General features: G+C 39.6%; 1 protein-coding gene across 3 annotated transcripts in view; it reads right to left on the bottom strand.

Annotated features, from left to right (window-relative positions):
* Window positions 1-16918, bottom strand: part of kcnd1 (potassium voltage-gated channel, Shal-related subfamily, member 1) — a 275333-nt gene that overhangs the window by 12689 nt on the left and 245726 nt on the right. The window lies entirely within an intron of this gene.

The following is a 16918-nucleotide window of genomic DNA, read 5'->3' as shown; positions in this document are numbered from 1 at the left end:
CATATGCATGAGACCACTGGAATAGGTTTGGACCCATATGACTCTATAATCTTTAGATATAATACACTACTGTGGCTGTTTGTTTGTCTGTCCAGGATTTTAAATCAACTGTAGTTCACAAACTGTTTGACCTGAAATTTGGTACACATATACTATGTGAAGTCTAATATCCGCTTTCAGGATGATGATTGACCTCCAAGGTTATTCCTCTTTTTAGTTTATTTTATTGTACTTTAGTATCAACTCTCTGGCACCATTCTCATCCCTACCACCTTCGCCATCACTTCTCCTAACTCTTCATATCTTAAATCATTCTTGAGGCAGATTTAAGACTTAAGTGCCAGCTTAAGCGAAAAATTTAAGTAATTATAACACAAACACTGACTTAATCTGTTTTAATGTGAAAAGATGCTGATTAAAGAAGAGAAGAAGCAGGTCGCTAGGGTGCAGAAAAGAAGAGCTACTTAGGAAGCAGCAAGCACATCAACCTCTGAGCAAATGAATGCTAAATGTACAGAGAAAGAGTATGAAAACTATGAATGCTCAAGTCAAGTGTATTCACTGCAAATTATGGTGCCGTTACTGGTGATTTAATAATAGATGCACACACTCATTAAGTTATTTGTAAAACATTTTTTGAAGTACGTTATTAACCAGTAGCCACTTTTAGGTGTGTTCTAATACAATACAAAAAGCACCTGCTGCGATAGCCTTGTCTGTCTGTCCGCATAAAACAACTCAGCGTCCAGTAGAGCAATTTTGTTTACATTTCTACACTTATTCTTTAAGGTTATTTGTTGGGAATGTTAAATGTTCTCTGAGATACTGTATTCTCAAATAATAATTGAATTTTTTTTCCTTTTTATTTATTTTATTGCAATCCATACAAAGCAATCAAATTTTTACAAAAGAAAAATTAAGTTAAGAACAGGTCGATCCCCACCCCTGAGAGAGAGAGAGAGCAAGCCAAACGGCGTGAAATTTAAGGCTTGTAAACATACCTAAATTAATAAATTCTCTGTGCTTTATGAGCTTATTTTAAAATATTACTGATTAGATCCTGCCATGTTTTGAAAAAGTCTGTACGGATCCTCTAACTGAGTATTTGATTTTTTCCAATTTCAAATAGTATAACACATCGGTTTCCCATTGACTTAAAAGAGGAGAGTTTGGGTTCTTCCAGTTTATCAGAATAAGTCTGCGTGCAAAAGTGTAGTGAATGAAATCACAATTTATTTGTCTTTCTCCACATTAAGCCCCTCTGGAAGAACCCCAAACACAGCTGTTAATGGGTTAGGAGGGAATGTGAGTCCAAGGCTGTCTGAAAGGTAATTAAAATTTTTGTCCAGAATAATGTTAATTTGGTGCAGGCCCAGAACATGTGACCCAGTGAGGCTGGGACTTGGTTGCAACGTTCACAGGTTGGATCATGCCCTGGAAACATTTTGAGAGTTTTAGTCGAGACAGATGTGCTCGATATATAATTTTGAGTTGTATAATTGTATGCTTTGTGCATATGGAGCTCGAGTGAATTCTCTGCATTGCTACTTTCCACTCCTTTTCTGATATATTAATTGAGAAATCTTTTTCCCAGTGTCCTCTTGGATTTTTGAAAGGGAGGGATATTGATTTTCTATATTGTAGAGTTGGAGTCTAAGTCCTTGAGATTGAGCAATATTTTTTCCAGCATGGATGAGGGTGCAAGATGAGGAAAATCTGGAAGGTTCTGTTTAACAAAGTTCCTGATTTGAAGATAGTGAAAGAAATGTGTAGCTGGAATGTTAAATTTGGAATGTAATTGTTCATAGGATGCAAAGACGTTGTCTATATAAAGATCTCTAAGCAAGTTAATTCCAAATTTTTCCAGATATTAAAACTGCATATGTTTGTGAAGGTTGAAAGAGGTGGTTCTCTTGCAGGGTGCCACAGATAGAAGCTTCTCCGTCTTAAAATGCTTTCTACATTGGTTCCAGATTCTAAGTGAGTGGAGCACAATTGGGTTATTTGTATATTGCCCATAACGTGTGTTTATTGGAGCGCAGAGCAGGGAATATAAAGAAGTACTGCAGGATTTTACTTGTATTGGTACCAAGCCTGTGTATGTTCTTCTATTTGTGTCCAGGTTCTTATCGCCTGTATATTTGCTGCCCAGTAATAAAACTGGAAGTTAGGTAGAGCCATGCCATCTTCTGCCTTTTGTCTTTGTAGGGTCGCTCTTTTGATGCGTGGATGTTTTGAATTCCAAATAAATGAGGTTATTGTTGAATCTAATTGCTTAAAGAATGATTTATTAATGTATATTGGATGTTTTGAAATAAAAAAGTAGCTTAGGAAGAATATTCATCTTAACAGTGTTAATTTTTCCAGCTAGTGTAAGATGAAGGGTTGTTTAATTTTTTCCATGCAGACGGCGAAATTTTGTTGATATAGAGCTTTATGTTTACTTGTGATGTTTACCCCGAGGTATTTAAACTGTTCTGCAATGATAAAAGGTAGGGTATCTAATCTAATATTATATGCTTGAGAATTCACTGGAAAGAGTACACTTTTATTCAGATTAATTCTGAGACCAGAGATCTTTTGAAATTCTGTAAGTGCTGCTAAGACTGCAAACACAGAATTTTCTGGGTCCGATATATACAGTACCATATCATCTGCATATAATGAAATTTTCTGTTCCAGTCCTTCTCTGCTAATCCCCTTTATCTGATCAGTATTTCGACAATGTATTGTCAGTGGTTCAATGGCAATCGCAAACAGCAGCAGTGACAAGGGGCATCCTTGTCTAGTACCACGTTCTAGTTTAAAGTAGTCTGAGCAAACATTGTTGATGCAAACTGAAGCTTCTGGGTTAGTATACAGTAATTTAGTCCATGCACAAATGTTCGGGCCAAACCCAAACTTCTCCAATGTAGTAAAAAGGTATTTCCATTCAATCATTGAATGCTTTTTCTGCATCCAATGATAATAATATTTCTGGGGTGTTTGATTTAGTTGGTGAGTATATTACATTAAACAGGCGTCGAAGATTTGAAGATAAGTGTTGGCCCCTAATAAATCCAGTTTGGTCTTGTGATATTACCGAGGGGAGCACTTTCTCCATCCTTCTAGCTATGATTTTAGAGAGTATTTTAACGTCGTTATTCAGAAGTGAAATTGGTCTGTATGATGCACATTGTAATAAGTCCTTATTTTGTTTTGGAAAACAGTGATTAGTGCTTGGCGAAAGGTTAGAGGAAGAGATTGGTTATCTCTGGCTTCTGTAAAGTAGGAGGGGAGCTAGCTGAGCGCAGAATTTCTTGTAAAATTTTGCAGGGTAGCCATCAGGGCCTGCTGCTTTCCCGCCTTGGAGTGACTTTATAGCATCTAGTAATTCTGATAACGCCAGAGGTTTATCAAGTTCCTCCGCAATAAAAGTGTCTATTTGTGGTATCTATCTGTAATGTATCTAGAAATGCATTAGATTGTGTATTGTCTTCTTTAAACTTCTTTAAAGTGTGCATTATATTTTTGTGCTCGACGATTTTATCTCCGTTCGCGTTTGTGATCACTGAGATTGTGTTGTGCACTTCTTGCTTGTGAATTTGTTGAGCTAAAAGCTTATTAGCTTTCTCTCCATGTTCATAGTAATGATGTCTGGATTTATAAATTAGTTGTTCAGTTTCTTTAGTTGTTAATTGAAATTTCAAGATCTCCCATTAATAAGCATTGGTGAATTTTAAAACCTTTCTTAAAATAGAGAAACATTTTGTTTGACTTCAATTACAGATTAGTTTACTGTGTCACATATACCTAAAGAGAGAGGTCACTTCAACTTGTATCTATAATAATAAAAGGCAAAACCCTCACTGACTGACTGACTGACTGACTCACTGACTGACTGACTCATCACTAATTCTCCAACTTCACATGTAGGTAGAAAGCTGAAATTTGGCAGACTTATTCCGTACAGCTTACTTACAAAAGTTAAGCAGGTTTAATTTTGAAATTCTACACGTAATGGTCATAACGGTCGATAACGGTCGACAACGTCCGCCATGTTGAACTTTCTTATTTATGGCCCCATCTTCACGAAATTTGGTAGGCGGCTTCCCTGCGCTAACTGAAACCGATGTACTTACTTATTTTGATGGTATGACGCCACTGTCGGCCTCCATATTGAACTTTCAAACGTCACCAATTTTCAAACTTCCCGTGTAAGTAGAAGGCTGAAATTTGGCTGGCTTGTTCCTTACAGCTTACTTACAAAGGTTAAGCAGGTTTCATTTAGAAATTCTACGCGTAATGGTCATAACGGTCAACAACGTCTGCCATGTTGAACTTTCTTATTTATGGCCCCATCTTCTCAAAATTTGGTAGGTGGCTTCCCTGCACTAACCGAAACCAATGTACGTACTTATTTTGGTGGTATGATGCCACTGCCATATTGAACTTTTCAACAGTCTTTGGTACTTATGGGCCCATCTTCAAGAAATTTGGTACACGGTTCCCTACGCTAACTGAATCCTACTTACGTACATATATACGTCCATAGCCTGCAGCTCGGTCACCGTGTGAGGCGGTGTTGGGTCTCCCATCCCAACGCCTCCCACGTTGTTGGCTGCCTGCCTATATAAGGCCGTCCGTCGCTCCAGTCTCTACATTCCCTTCTTTCCTTCGCCACGGGATTCACGTTTCCCTACTGATAACTACAGCCTTTTTATTTAATCCACGGCTTTTCCGCTGTTTTATTGTTTGTTTATTACAATTATAATTATTGTATAGGTATTTTACACTTACTTTACATTGCTCAGGTACCCATTTCCTTTATCATTCCAACCCCCATTACCATGTCAATCGAGATGATCACTGTCGATCAAAGAACTATCACTTACCGAGTGGTTTCCATACCCGAAGATACCACCTACCTTTTCCATTCTCTTTGTTACATATTGCACGGCCATATCAGGCTCACTCTTGATATCCAGAGGAACATTGTGTCTTATGTATTGAATGACTGGGACAGGTTCAATGTGTGGATGGATGATGGTACAGGAGATAATTATACTACACAGGCATTATAAGAGTGAAATGCTTAAGCCCTTCACCTATGGTTCTGCATGTGAGTTGATGGCTGCCGCTGAATTGTTCGGTTGTCGCTTTCAAGTGTACCTAAATGGCCAAATATTTTACACCTTTCGACAACCGCCAATGCCTCCTAAACATCTTAGATTCACAGGTGACGATTTCAGTAGTGGACACTTTGATGTTTATGAATGTTTAAACTCTCAAAAGCTAGATGTGATTTTATCGCTGAAACCGGTTGTGTGCTTACAACGCTTGACAGATGCTGAATGTCACTTCAATACAACAAATCCTGCAAATACTGTCATAATTGAAACAAACCATGAAACTCAAACCGATTATGACAGCAGCAATCCAAGCTGTGAGATTTGAGACAAGATTACTGTTCACATGGCCAACTGTAAGTTGCATGCTCAAGAGTAAGCTCAGCGCACAGCTTGGTCATGTTACAACCGGAGGGCCGAACTGACAACATGGTATACAAAGAGATCCTTAACAAATAATTATTGGCATATTTTCCCTCAGTTTAAAAAGGTAAAATTTTCTTCTTAATAAAAATTTTAATGCAGTACTTCGCCACTGCGAAGCGCGGGTATTTTGCTAGTATTTTCTATATACTCCTCTTTGACTACGTTTGTAGCTGCTCTTCATGTTATAATGGATCCCCAATACTAGAAATCGATAGATAGATAGATAGATAGATAGATAGATAGATAGATAGATAGATAGATAGATAGATAGATAGATAGATAGATGTGAACAAATTTACTTTACACTAAAGCAACCTCATATCAGCATTACCTGCACATTATAATGTTATGTGTCACACACGCACACCAGGGGATCACCTTCTGGGTTTACCTAAGGTATAAGGCACCACCCTGGGATGAGAGGTGGTGATGTCACTAAAAGTCTGGTCTCCTTTTTCTCTCACAGCCGCAAGAAACTACCCCTTGAGGGCAACACAGCCAAAGAAGTTGTGCCCCTTCTGTTCTATCCAGTATAAAAGGTAGAGCTGCCATCTCATTTAGAAGTCTTTGAGAACATCACCAGAGTCACTTTGAAAGCAACTAGCCAATCATTGTAACACCATTGAGCAGGTGTTTTTGTTTTATATTTTTTATGTTCAAATTAAACAGGATTGTGCCTGGCTGGTACCTAACTATTTCTGGACTCATCCTCCATCATCACTCTCCCTGCTACAAATGATTCAATATTTCTCTGACACTGTAATATATCATCAAAATGGCAGAATTGCTTTCCATCTTGGTTCAAAGCAGTCAACAGTTTTACCTTGATGCTTAAATAGATATCTTCAGATAGTTCTTTCGAAAACTCCATGTTTAAATTTTAACAACAATTAGTCATGGACCCTGCACAATAAACAACTAATAATATCACATCAATCAATGCCATTTTTACATCACTCTGCTGTCTAATAAAGCTCTTGAGCTGCCACAAGCCCATCTGGGCTCCGTTAACAACTGCATGTCATTGTGAAGTGGTGTTAAAAAGCAGATATTTAATGAAGCTTACTAACTCATGTAATTTCATTCTGTTATTTGAATATGTCTCATTGTTATGAAAATATTTAATAAAACAAATACTCTCCTTGAAGCAATTAAAAATGTGACATGCTCCAGATTTCAAATCAGTTACCTAAGCATGTGAATGTTACTCCATGCGTACATTATCTAACCTGTTTCACATCTGGTATACTCTTTCACGCTTTGATTCCATCCAACTGAGACTTGTAATTGGCTGTAATTCAAACTTACTGTATTGTGATAGATAATGTAGATGGACTGGCATCTCAACTGGGGTACATGGTGCTTCCTTATCCTGTATAATGAAAGGATGTAAAGAGCCGGCCTCTTAGGGGCCATGAGTTCATTCAGTACACTGGGTGGCAGCATCCCTCTAGCATAGCTCCTGTTTGGACATTTGGAGAGCTGCATGGGAGCTGTTGTTCTGGAGGGAGTCTTGTTGGACTCCTTGGTTGCTGCAGGAGGGAACTGTTAGAAGGAGTGGAGGTTCCCCATGACCCATAAATGCTTCATGGCCATGATATTGACATGATGGAGCCCTCCACCTCAGTCAGGTGAGCCAGGGTTGGGAGTGGAGGAGGGCAAAGCTCATCCAGGGAGGCTGAGAATGAAAACAGAAGTAGAAGAATTGTGCTTGCTGGTTTGTGTGAAAAGGGCATCATTTTAAATGGATTTCCAGTTCTAACAAAGGTACTTTGTTTTAAATAAAATAATCAATAATGATGCCTGTGCTTTGGTCACTTGTGTCTGGGGTTTGTAGAGTGTGATGTACTCTGTTGACCACAATATATTCTTTCAGCAAACTATCTAAATAAGTAACTTTCTGCACTTAATCAATACAATTTAACAGTGAGTGTATTTCACTTTTGACTAATTTGTACTTCTCCTTATACCATTTACAAGCATTGGGTACTGTGTCTGGGATGTAACTGCCGGGGCAACCTCATTAACTTCATTCCCATGCCTATGGGAAGAAGTTATTACCCTTAACACAGGGGGCTACTGAACCCAGCCACAGGGGATACACAAACCAGTGTGTTTTTTCGTGCCGGTCCCAAACCTGGATAAATGGGGAGGATAATGTCAGGAAGGGCATTTTGCCAAATCAATATGCGTACAACAATACAAACAATACAATACAAATTTCCATACCGGATCGGTCGAGCTCCAGGTTAACAACGACCGCCACCAGTACTGTTTGTCAACAGGGTACTGCCGGAAATTGGCTACTGTTGGCTGAAGAAGAAGAAGGAGAAGAAGAGGGGGGAGACGTGTCCGGAGGCAGGAGGAGAGGAGGAAACTAAAGAGAGTGGAACTGAGGGTAGGAACTTTGAATGTTGGCAGTATGACTGGTAAGGGGAGACAGTTAGCAGATATGATGGAGAGAAGGAATGTTGATATATTGTGTGTGCAAGAGACTAAATGGAAGGGGAGTAAGGCCAGGTGGATTGGAGGTGGATTCAAATTGTTCTATCATGGTAGTGAATGGGAGGAGAAATGGGGAAGGAGTTATTCTGAAGGAACAGTATGTCAAGAGTGTTTTGGAGGTGAAAAGAGTGTCAGGCAGAGTAATGATTATGAAGCTGGAAATTGGAGGTGTGATGATGAATGCTGTTAGTGCATATGCACCGCAAGTTGGGTGTGCAATGGGTGAGAAAGAAGATTTTTGGAGTGAGTTGGATGAAGTGATGAACAGTGTACCCAAGGGACAGAAAGTGGTGATTGGAGAAGATTTCAGTGGGCATGTTGGTGAAGGGAACAGAGGAGACGAGGAGGTGATGGGTAGGTATGGTGTCAAGGAGAGGAATGAAGAAGGTCAGAGGATAGTGAATTTTGCCAAAAGGATGGATATGACTGTGGTGAATACGTATTTTAAGAAAGGGAGGAATATAAGTTTATGTACAAGAGTGGAGAAAGATGCACACAGGTAGATTACATCCTTTGCAGAAAAGATGATCTGAAGGAGATTGAAGACAGCAAAATGGTGGCAGGGGAAAGTGTAGTTAAGCAGCATAGGATGGCAGTCTGTAGGATGACGTTGGAGATCAAGAAGAGGAAGAGAGTGAGGGCAGAGCCAAGGATCAAATGGTGGAAGTTGAAAAAGGAAGACTGCAAGGTTGCGGCTTGAGGAGGTGAGACAGGCACTGGGTGGCAGTGAAGAGTTACCAGACAGATGGGAAACTACAGTAGATGTAGTAAGGGTGGCAGCAAGAAGGGTGCTTGGCGTGACATCTGGAAAGAGGAAGGAGGAAAAGGAAAACTGGTGGTGGAGTGAGGAAATACAGGAGAGTATACAGAGGAAGAAGATGTCAAAGAACAAGTGGGATAGTCAGAGAGATGCAGAAAGTAGACAAGAGTACAAGGAGATAAGGATCAAGGTAAAGAGAGAGTTGGCGAAAGCTAAAGAAAAGGCATATGATGAGTTGTATGAGAGGTTGGACACTAAGGAGGGAGAAAAGGACTTGTACCGATTGGTTAGACAGAGGGACCAAGCTGGGAAAGATCTGCAGCAGGTTAGGGTGAATAGGATAAAGATGTGTTGAGCAGATGGAAAGAGTACCTTGAGAGGCTGATGAATGAAAAGAATGAGAGTGAGAAGAGGTTGGATGATGTGGATAATAGTGAATCAGGAAGTGCAACGGATTAGCAAGGAGGAAGTAAGGACAGCTTTGAAGAGGATGAAAAATGGAAAGGCTGTCGGTCTAGATGACATACCTATGACAGCATGGAGGTTTTTAGGATAGATGGCAGTGGAGTTTGTTTAATTAAGTTGTTTGATTGTTTAATGGAATCTTGGAAAGTGAGAGGATGCCTGAGGAGTGGAGAAGAAGTGTACTGATGCCGATATTTAAAAATAAGGGGTATGTGCAGGACTGCAGTAACTACAGGGGAATAAAATTGATGAGCCACAGCATGAAGTTATGGGAAAGAGTAGTGGAAGCTAGGTTAAGAAGTGAGGTGATGATTAGTGAGCAGCAGTATGGTTTCATGCCAAGAAAGAGCACCACAGATGTAATGTTTGCTCTGAGGATGTTGATGAAGAAGTTTAGAGAAGGCCAGAAGGAGTTGCATTGCGTCTTTATGGACCTGGAGAAAGCATATGACAGGGTGCCTTGAGAGGAGCTGTGATATTGTATGAGGAAGTTGGGAGTGGCAGAGAAGTACGTAAGAGTTGTACAGGATATGTACGAGGGAAGTGTGACAGTGGTGAGGTCTGCGGTAGGAGTGATGGATGCATTCAAGTTGGAGGTGGGATTACATCAGGGATCGGCTCTGAGCCCTTTTTTATTTGCAATGGTGATGGACAGATTGACAGACGAGATGTTTGCTGATGACATTATAGGGAGCAGGTTGAGGAGACCCTGGAGAGGTGGAGATATGCTCTAGAGAGGAGAGGAATGAAGGTCAGTAGGAACAAGACAGAATACATGTGTGTAAATGAGGGGGAGGTCAGTGGAATGGTGAGGATACAAGGAGTAGAGTTGGCAAAGGTGGATGAGTTGAAATACTTGAGATCAACAGTACAGAGAAATGGGGATTGTGGAAGAGAGGTGAAAAAGAGAGTGCAGGCAGGATGGAATGGGTGGAGAAGAGTGTCAGGAGTAATTTGTGACAGACGGGTATCAGCAAGAGTGAAAGGGAAGGTCTACGGGACAGTAGTGAGACCAGCTATGTTATATGGGTTGGAGACGGTGGCACTTACCAGAAACCAGGAGACAGAGCTGGAGGTGGCAGAGATAAAGATGTTAAGATTTGCATTGGGTGTGACGAGGATGGATAGGATTAGAAATGAGTACATTAGAGGGTCAGCTCAGGTTGGAAGGCTGGGAGACAAAGTCAGAGAGGTGAGATTGCGTTGGTTTTTACATGTGCAGAGGAGAGATACTGGGTATATTGGGAGAAGGATGCTAAGTGTCTCCTTAGAATTCCAAAAGCTAAACTTAAAAAAAGTGGTGAGGCGGCCTTCTGCTGTTATGCACCCAAAATCTGGAATAGACTGCCTATAGTAATTCGGCAGGCTAATACAGTAGAGCACTTTAAAACACTGCTGAAAACATATTACTTTGACATGGCCTTCTCCTAACTTCACTTTAACTTAGTCCTGGTACTCTGCATGTTCAATTCATCATAATAACTATTCATGGTGGGTCTAAAATCCGTACTGACCCCTACTCTCTCTTCTGTTTCTTTTTCTGGTTTCTTCATGGTGGCGGCCTGCACCACCACCACTTACTCAAAGCATCATGATGCTCCAACAATGATGGACAGAAAGCCAGAAGTCTATGTGACCATCATCATCAATTCCTTCCGTGAGAACCCTAAATACAAAGAGGACTATTTCATTTATGTTAGGTAGAATGCCCAGAGGGGACTGGGCGGTCTCATGGTCTGGAATCCCTGCAGATTTTATTTTTTTCTCTGGAGTTTTTTTTTTTTCTGTTCACCCTGGCCATACTTATTCTATGTTAATTAATGTTGATTTATTTTATTTTTTACTGTGTCTTTTATTTTTCTATTCTTCATTTTGTAAAGCACTTTGAGCTACATTTTCTGTATGAAAATGTGCTATATAAATAAATGTTGTTGTTGTTAAGGATAGAGCTGCCAGGGAAGAGGAAAAGAGGAAGGCCTAAGAGAAGTTTTGTGTATGTGGTGAGAGAGGACATGCAGGTGATGGGTGTAAAAGAACAAGATGCAGAGGACAGAAAAATATGGAAGAAGATGATCCGCTGTGGCAACCCCTAACGGGAGCAGCCGAAAGAAGAAGAACACAGGGTAGTACTGGGCAAAGGAACCAACTCTGGATGTGCTCCAGTGTCTTCCTTTAGATCCCTTTAGCTGTGACTGCAAATTCACAATAAGTATGAAGATATTCCATTTTCTAATGTTAAAGAGTATACAGTTTGTTATACAGTATATAACTTTAAGAACAAGGTTTCACCAGTATGGTGCAATGCAGTTCCCATAATTTAGCTGCAGCCTTTTTAAAGTTTGGTATCTAACCCCTGCATGTTATCAAGTCCTACCTGAGTCATTTATATCTTGAATAACCACATTTCTTGTTTAGAATTTTGGGGTCACTGGACTTATACCTTAGCTATTACATCACATAAAAAAAGTATGTTGAGTAGAAACCAATATGAATCTGCGGTAACCACATCTATTCTGCTTTGGTATAAATCACCGAAGAAACTGATTACAGAAGAACACAGGGCCATCACTGCCAATTTTGAATGTAAATGAATTGATGCTATGCTAATTCTGATAGTTCTCCCAGATGCTGATCAGGTTGTATTTTCTCACCATGTCATAAGCACCTTGTGTAACACATTCATTCATAACTGAACTTCATGCTCATGGTGACAAAATCCTAATGAAAAGATTGAAGTTTTTTTTAAACCATACAATGCATACAGTATTTTTTATCTGTGTTTCTTTACAATTGACTAACAGTTTTAGGCAATTTTAAATTGTTTTGCTTATTCTATTGTGTGTTAGTTCAAATTTTGGTGAATCTCTGCCTCTACCAGAATCCACGCTATTGCATTCAGCTATTTCTTTAAAATAAGGCCACAAATTGACATTCAATTCTGCTGTCTCAACATTAATAATTTGTGTAGGTAAAATGTGGAGCTATACAGGCAATTTGTCTTCCCATTCCAACATGTTAATATTGATGAATGCAGAAAGATTTTTGAAATCGAATGCACACTTGGTTGACAACACGCTTAGGTGCATAGACAGTTCATAAATCAGTGTTATTTTGTTTGGGTTTCACCACAAGTGGTTCCCTACAAATTTAAACTGCTCACCACTAGTGGAAAAAAAGACAGAATTGAAGATTAGCTATATTCTATATATTCTGTACACCTCCTCACTAGGCCCTATTGCAAAGTCCCATGGTTTTTCTTATCAGTACTATGCTGTTTATATAAAGCTATACATGGCATTCCTTCCAGAGGACCATCTAGTATCAGCCAGAATCTCTGCATGCCTCACTGATACTGCAACCTGGATGAAGGAACACCATCTCCAGCTCAACCTGACAAACACGGGTCACATTGTTATCCCAGCTTGTCTATCTATTCAGCACCCCATCTCTGTTTATCTTAACTTTTTAATGCCGACACCCACCACGTTGGTATGCAACCTTGGGGTGGTGATTAATGACCAGCTGTCTTTCAGGGACCATGTTGCAATGGTCTCTCAGCCCTACAGACTCATTCGATACACTATCTGAAAGATCAGACCATATCTGACAGAATATGCAGCACAACTCCTGGGTTAGGCTTTGGTCTGGTCATGTCTGGCCTACTGCAACTCCCTGCTGGTAGGCGCGCCAGCATGTGTCACCAAGCAGCTGCAGATGATTCAAAATACAGTGGCAGATCTGGCAGTCAACCAGCCGAGGTGAGCACATATTATTTCTCTCTTCAGATTACTACACTGACTTCCTGAAGTGGCATGTATTAAGTTCAAATCCTTAACACTTTCCTACTGAGTAGTCAGTGGGTCAGCACCTATATATGGGGAGACACCTGTGTGGTCCTATGCCCCTTCTCAGCCATTCAGGGCTGCTAATGAATGGTGTCTGGTTATACTACCTCAAGACTCTTCATGTGTAGTTCCTGGCTGGTGGAACGAGCTGCCCACCTTCATTCGAAATGCAAACTCCTTCACTGTGTTTAACACTAGAATTACCAGAGCCTACGAAAATCAAATAAAAGAATAAAAAGAAAATCAAGTGACGGTGAGATACGAAGAAGGCAGCTTCGCCAGCGTCTGTGTGTCAGCAACCTTGGGTGGGGGCTTTAGTGCGCATCATGGTACACTGCAGAGCTATAGCGCGTCTTTATGTGAAAACAGCCGTGTCAGATGGGGTTGTATGGGTTGATTCTGAACGCGACTGAGAGGATGAAAAGTGAATAAAAAAAAAAAAGCTAACCTTTACAAGGATCATAAATTGCACCGGCTGTTACAGACCAAAATCAAATGTATGCTTTTATTCTAAAATAGTAAGACAAATATAATTTTACTTCTCAAAGCGGAGTGATGCAGGATCTAACTTGCGACCTTTTGATTCCCAGGCGGGAACGGATTCGATTGCACCACGGAGGCAGTTACAATAAACGGCTGTCAATGTCGCATGTTAAGGCGGCTTTTTGTTTCTGCAGTTTTATTTTTGAATAAAAGCGCAATTGTGTTATATTTGTACCTTTTGTCAAAAATGTTTCTTGGACTTCAGGCTTCATACATTATATAGTTTATGTCTACATTTTGTCATCTACTACTAGAATATATAAAAAAAACGTTTTTGTTTTAACAATGTGTTTACACAGATTACTGTAGAAACGGAACAGACATGAAATGCGTGTGTTCCAAATAACGATCTATTATTTCCACTGTAAAACTCCACTTCACTCCCAGATACTCAATCAAGGCATGAGCTGAGAGAAGTTCGTGCACGTTCTAAATTAGTGGGGGAATGGAATAGCCGGCTGCTCCTAGCTTCTCTTTATCAGCACATTTAGAGGACAAAGGATGCTGGCGGAGAGGTGTGCAGATATTTAAGAAGCGATTTACGGTGGGACGGAATTACACTAGAATTACCAAAGCCTACGAAAAAACTCATAAATATGGCCCACATTAAATCCCTTCACACATCTCTGTCAGCGTCTTTTCTCTTGTAAATGTGCCGATCAAGACAAGCAGCAAGCAATTCGTCCAACCCCCAACCATCAGCAGAATGGGCACAAAGTTCTCCCAGTTCCTGCCTTGATTATCTGGGAGTGAAGTGCTGAAGTTTTAAAATGGAAATAGATTGTTATCTGGAACACATGCATCTCATGTGAATTCCATTTCTATAATAATCTGTGTAAACACATCATTAAAACCGAAATGTTTTTCATATTTTAGTAATAAATGACAAAATGTAGACATAAACTATGTAATGTGTGTAGCCTGACGTCCAAAGATCAAATAAACACTTTCACAAAATGTTCAAGGATAATGCAACACCTTCCGTTGTGCAGCAGACTTGTTAGATCCTCAATGCCTCGTATATTTTACCATTTTGAGTAGTAAGCTGCTCTTATTGTTAACATTATACAATAAAAACATACATTTCATTTGTGTCTGTAACAGCTGATGTAAATTTACAGTACTTGTAAAAGTTAGGGTTTTTTTTTTCACTTTTATTCTCTCAGTCATGAACACAATACATACTACCCCCCCATGGGTCTAACACTGTTAGTTTGTATTTGAAACTGGGAATAACTGTAAATGTAAGAGGTGTTTTGAGACAAATCGAACTGGAAATTCTCTGATCTGGACGGATAAAAGCTGACACACAAACGCTGGTGAATCTGCCTTCTTCCTATCTATTGGTAATTATACTGTTAAGAAATGTTTGAACACTCTTTTATTTGGTGATTTTCTGTCTAACTGGCAATAGGTAACATTTTGTAACCTAAGAATTGTAACTGGCTTGTTTTATGTTCTGAGCTCATCACTTGTGGTTGTCAATTTTGTAACCTGGGGCCTCATGTATAAACGGTGCGTACGCACAGAAATGTTGCGTAAGAACTTTTCCACGTTCAAATCGCGATGTATAAAACCTTCACTTGGCGTAAAGCCACGCACTTTTCCACGGTACCTCATGCCTTGTCGTACGCAAGTTCTCCGCTCGGTTTTGCAAACTGCCGGCACCCAGCGTCAAAGCAGTGCTACTGTTCTTGTGTGATTACTCATTATTTTCATGACGCGGCTTTATAAATACACAGAAACTTACCGCATATTGTTTATTAGTGTAATGCATCTGATTGTAATTAACTCGTAACAATATAATGGTCCAGGGAACAGTCATAGTATTCCAAATACCATAACTGCTTTAGCGTTGTTACTCTCACTTCTACTTCTTCTTCTTCTTTCAGCTCCTCCCGTTAGGAGTTGCCACAGCGGATCATCTTTTTCCATATTACTCTCACTGCACGACTCGGAGTATTTATATCACTGTATCTGAGTGTGAATCACAGCAGCAGCTGATCGGAAAGAGAATTATCGGTATACGGCATTAAGCACACGCTGTCTCTGCCACTGCAAAATGTTTTAAAGCCTTTCCTGTATGGACCTCGCGGTTCAGAAACAGTTTAATCCCAAAAACTTTAAATGCATTCAATCAATTGCTCCTTGTAGAACGGTTTGTACTTATAAGTACAATCACCCCACTGTAAACTTGCACTACAGTTATAATATCTCACAACCTGGGCCACTTTATAAAGCGCGTATTTACATATGATGACGATATCATTTTTAAGGTGAAATGAAGCAAAATATGTTTGTTAAATTATACACATAAAACTTTAACTTCATTTAAATAATATATATTCTTCACTGGGAGTGTCGTGAAGGATAGAATAATTAAACATGTACTACGAAGATATTTCAATGTTCTTTAAACGTTTTGAAGAATCGGCGTTAAGCTTACAGATGGCTTAACGTCTATTACAGAGCTGAGTGTGTGGCGATCGGTTACTTGGGGAAAGAAAAGCAAGGACTCTTGGGGCGGCCACGCCAATATATATTGAATATAAAACAGAAAGAGAAAATAACAACACAGCTAAAAACGCAGCGACAAATTTCGACAAAAGATAAATGCTTGTCATGAGCACGAGGCTCATGAAACACATGTTTATGTGCTTTAGCTCCTATCATCATGAAAATGACATCACGTATACATCTCAGTATTTTAGTTATTCAGAGAGCTGTAATATCACAAATGTAATGGACTCTGTGTCCAGTTGGAGGAAGAGAGACAGTTTAAGAAGCAAGTAGTGATTCACACACATAGATCACATACGAGTAGAAGATCAAATACAAAACAAAGCATTTAACGTGCTACTTTAATTACGATGTGATTTGAGAAACTGGTTAATTAAACAATTTTAAGATGAAGTTTATGATGTTCTATTTTAATGACAAAATAAACTACGTGATTAAAGTGGAAATGTCGAGATTAAAGTTGACATTTCGTGCTTTTTCCCCACCATGTGCCTTTTTTCTCTGTACCCTAATAAGCTTTCATATGACACTCAGACAGTGGGCTACAACTCGGCTTTTCACGGCGACTTTGATATGTGACTTCTTTTTATTTCCGCACTGTGCGATTTTGTGAATGTGAGCTTTCAAGTTTCTCCAACACGCTATGTCACTCGATCAACTTCATTTTGTTGATTATACCACGGTTTATTTGAACACATAGTATGTTTTTCCTTTGCCTCCACTTGGTATTCGCTGAAATTCTTATA

The sequence above is a fragment of the Polypterus senegalus genome, chromosome 13 (assembly GCF_016835505.1).
Source record: "Polypterus senegalus isolate Bchr_013 chromosome 13, ASM1683550v1, whole genome shotgun sequence".
Lineage (NCBI taxonomy): Eukaryota > Metazoa > Chordata > Cladistia > Polypteriformes > Polypteridae > Polypterus > Polypterus senegalus.
The sequence above is the reverse complement of the archived record's forward strand: the minus strand, read 5'-3'. Positions and strand labels throughout refer to the sequence as shown.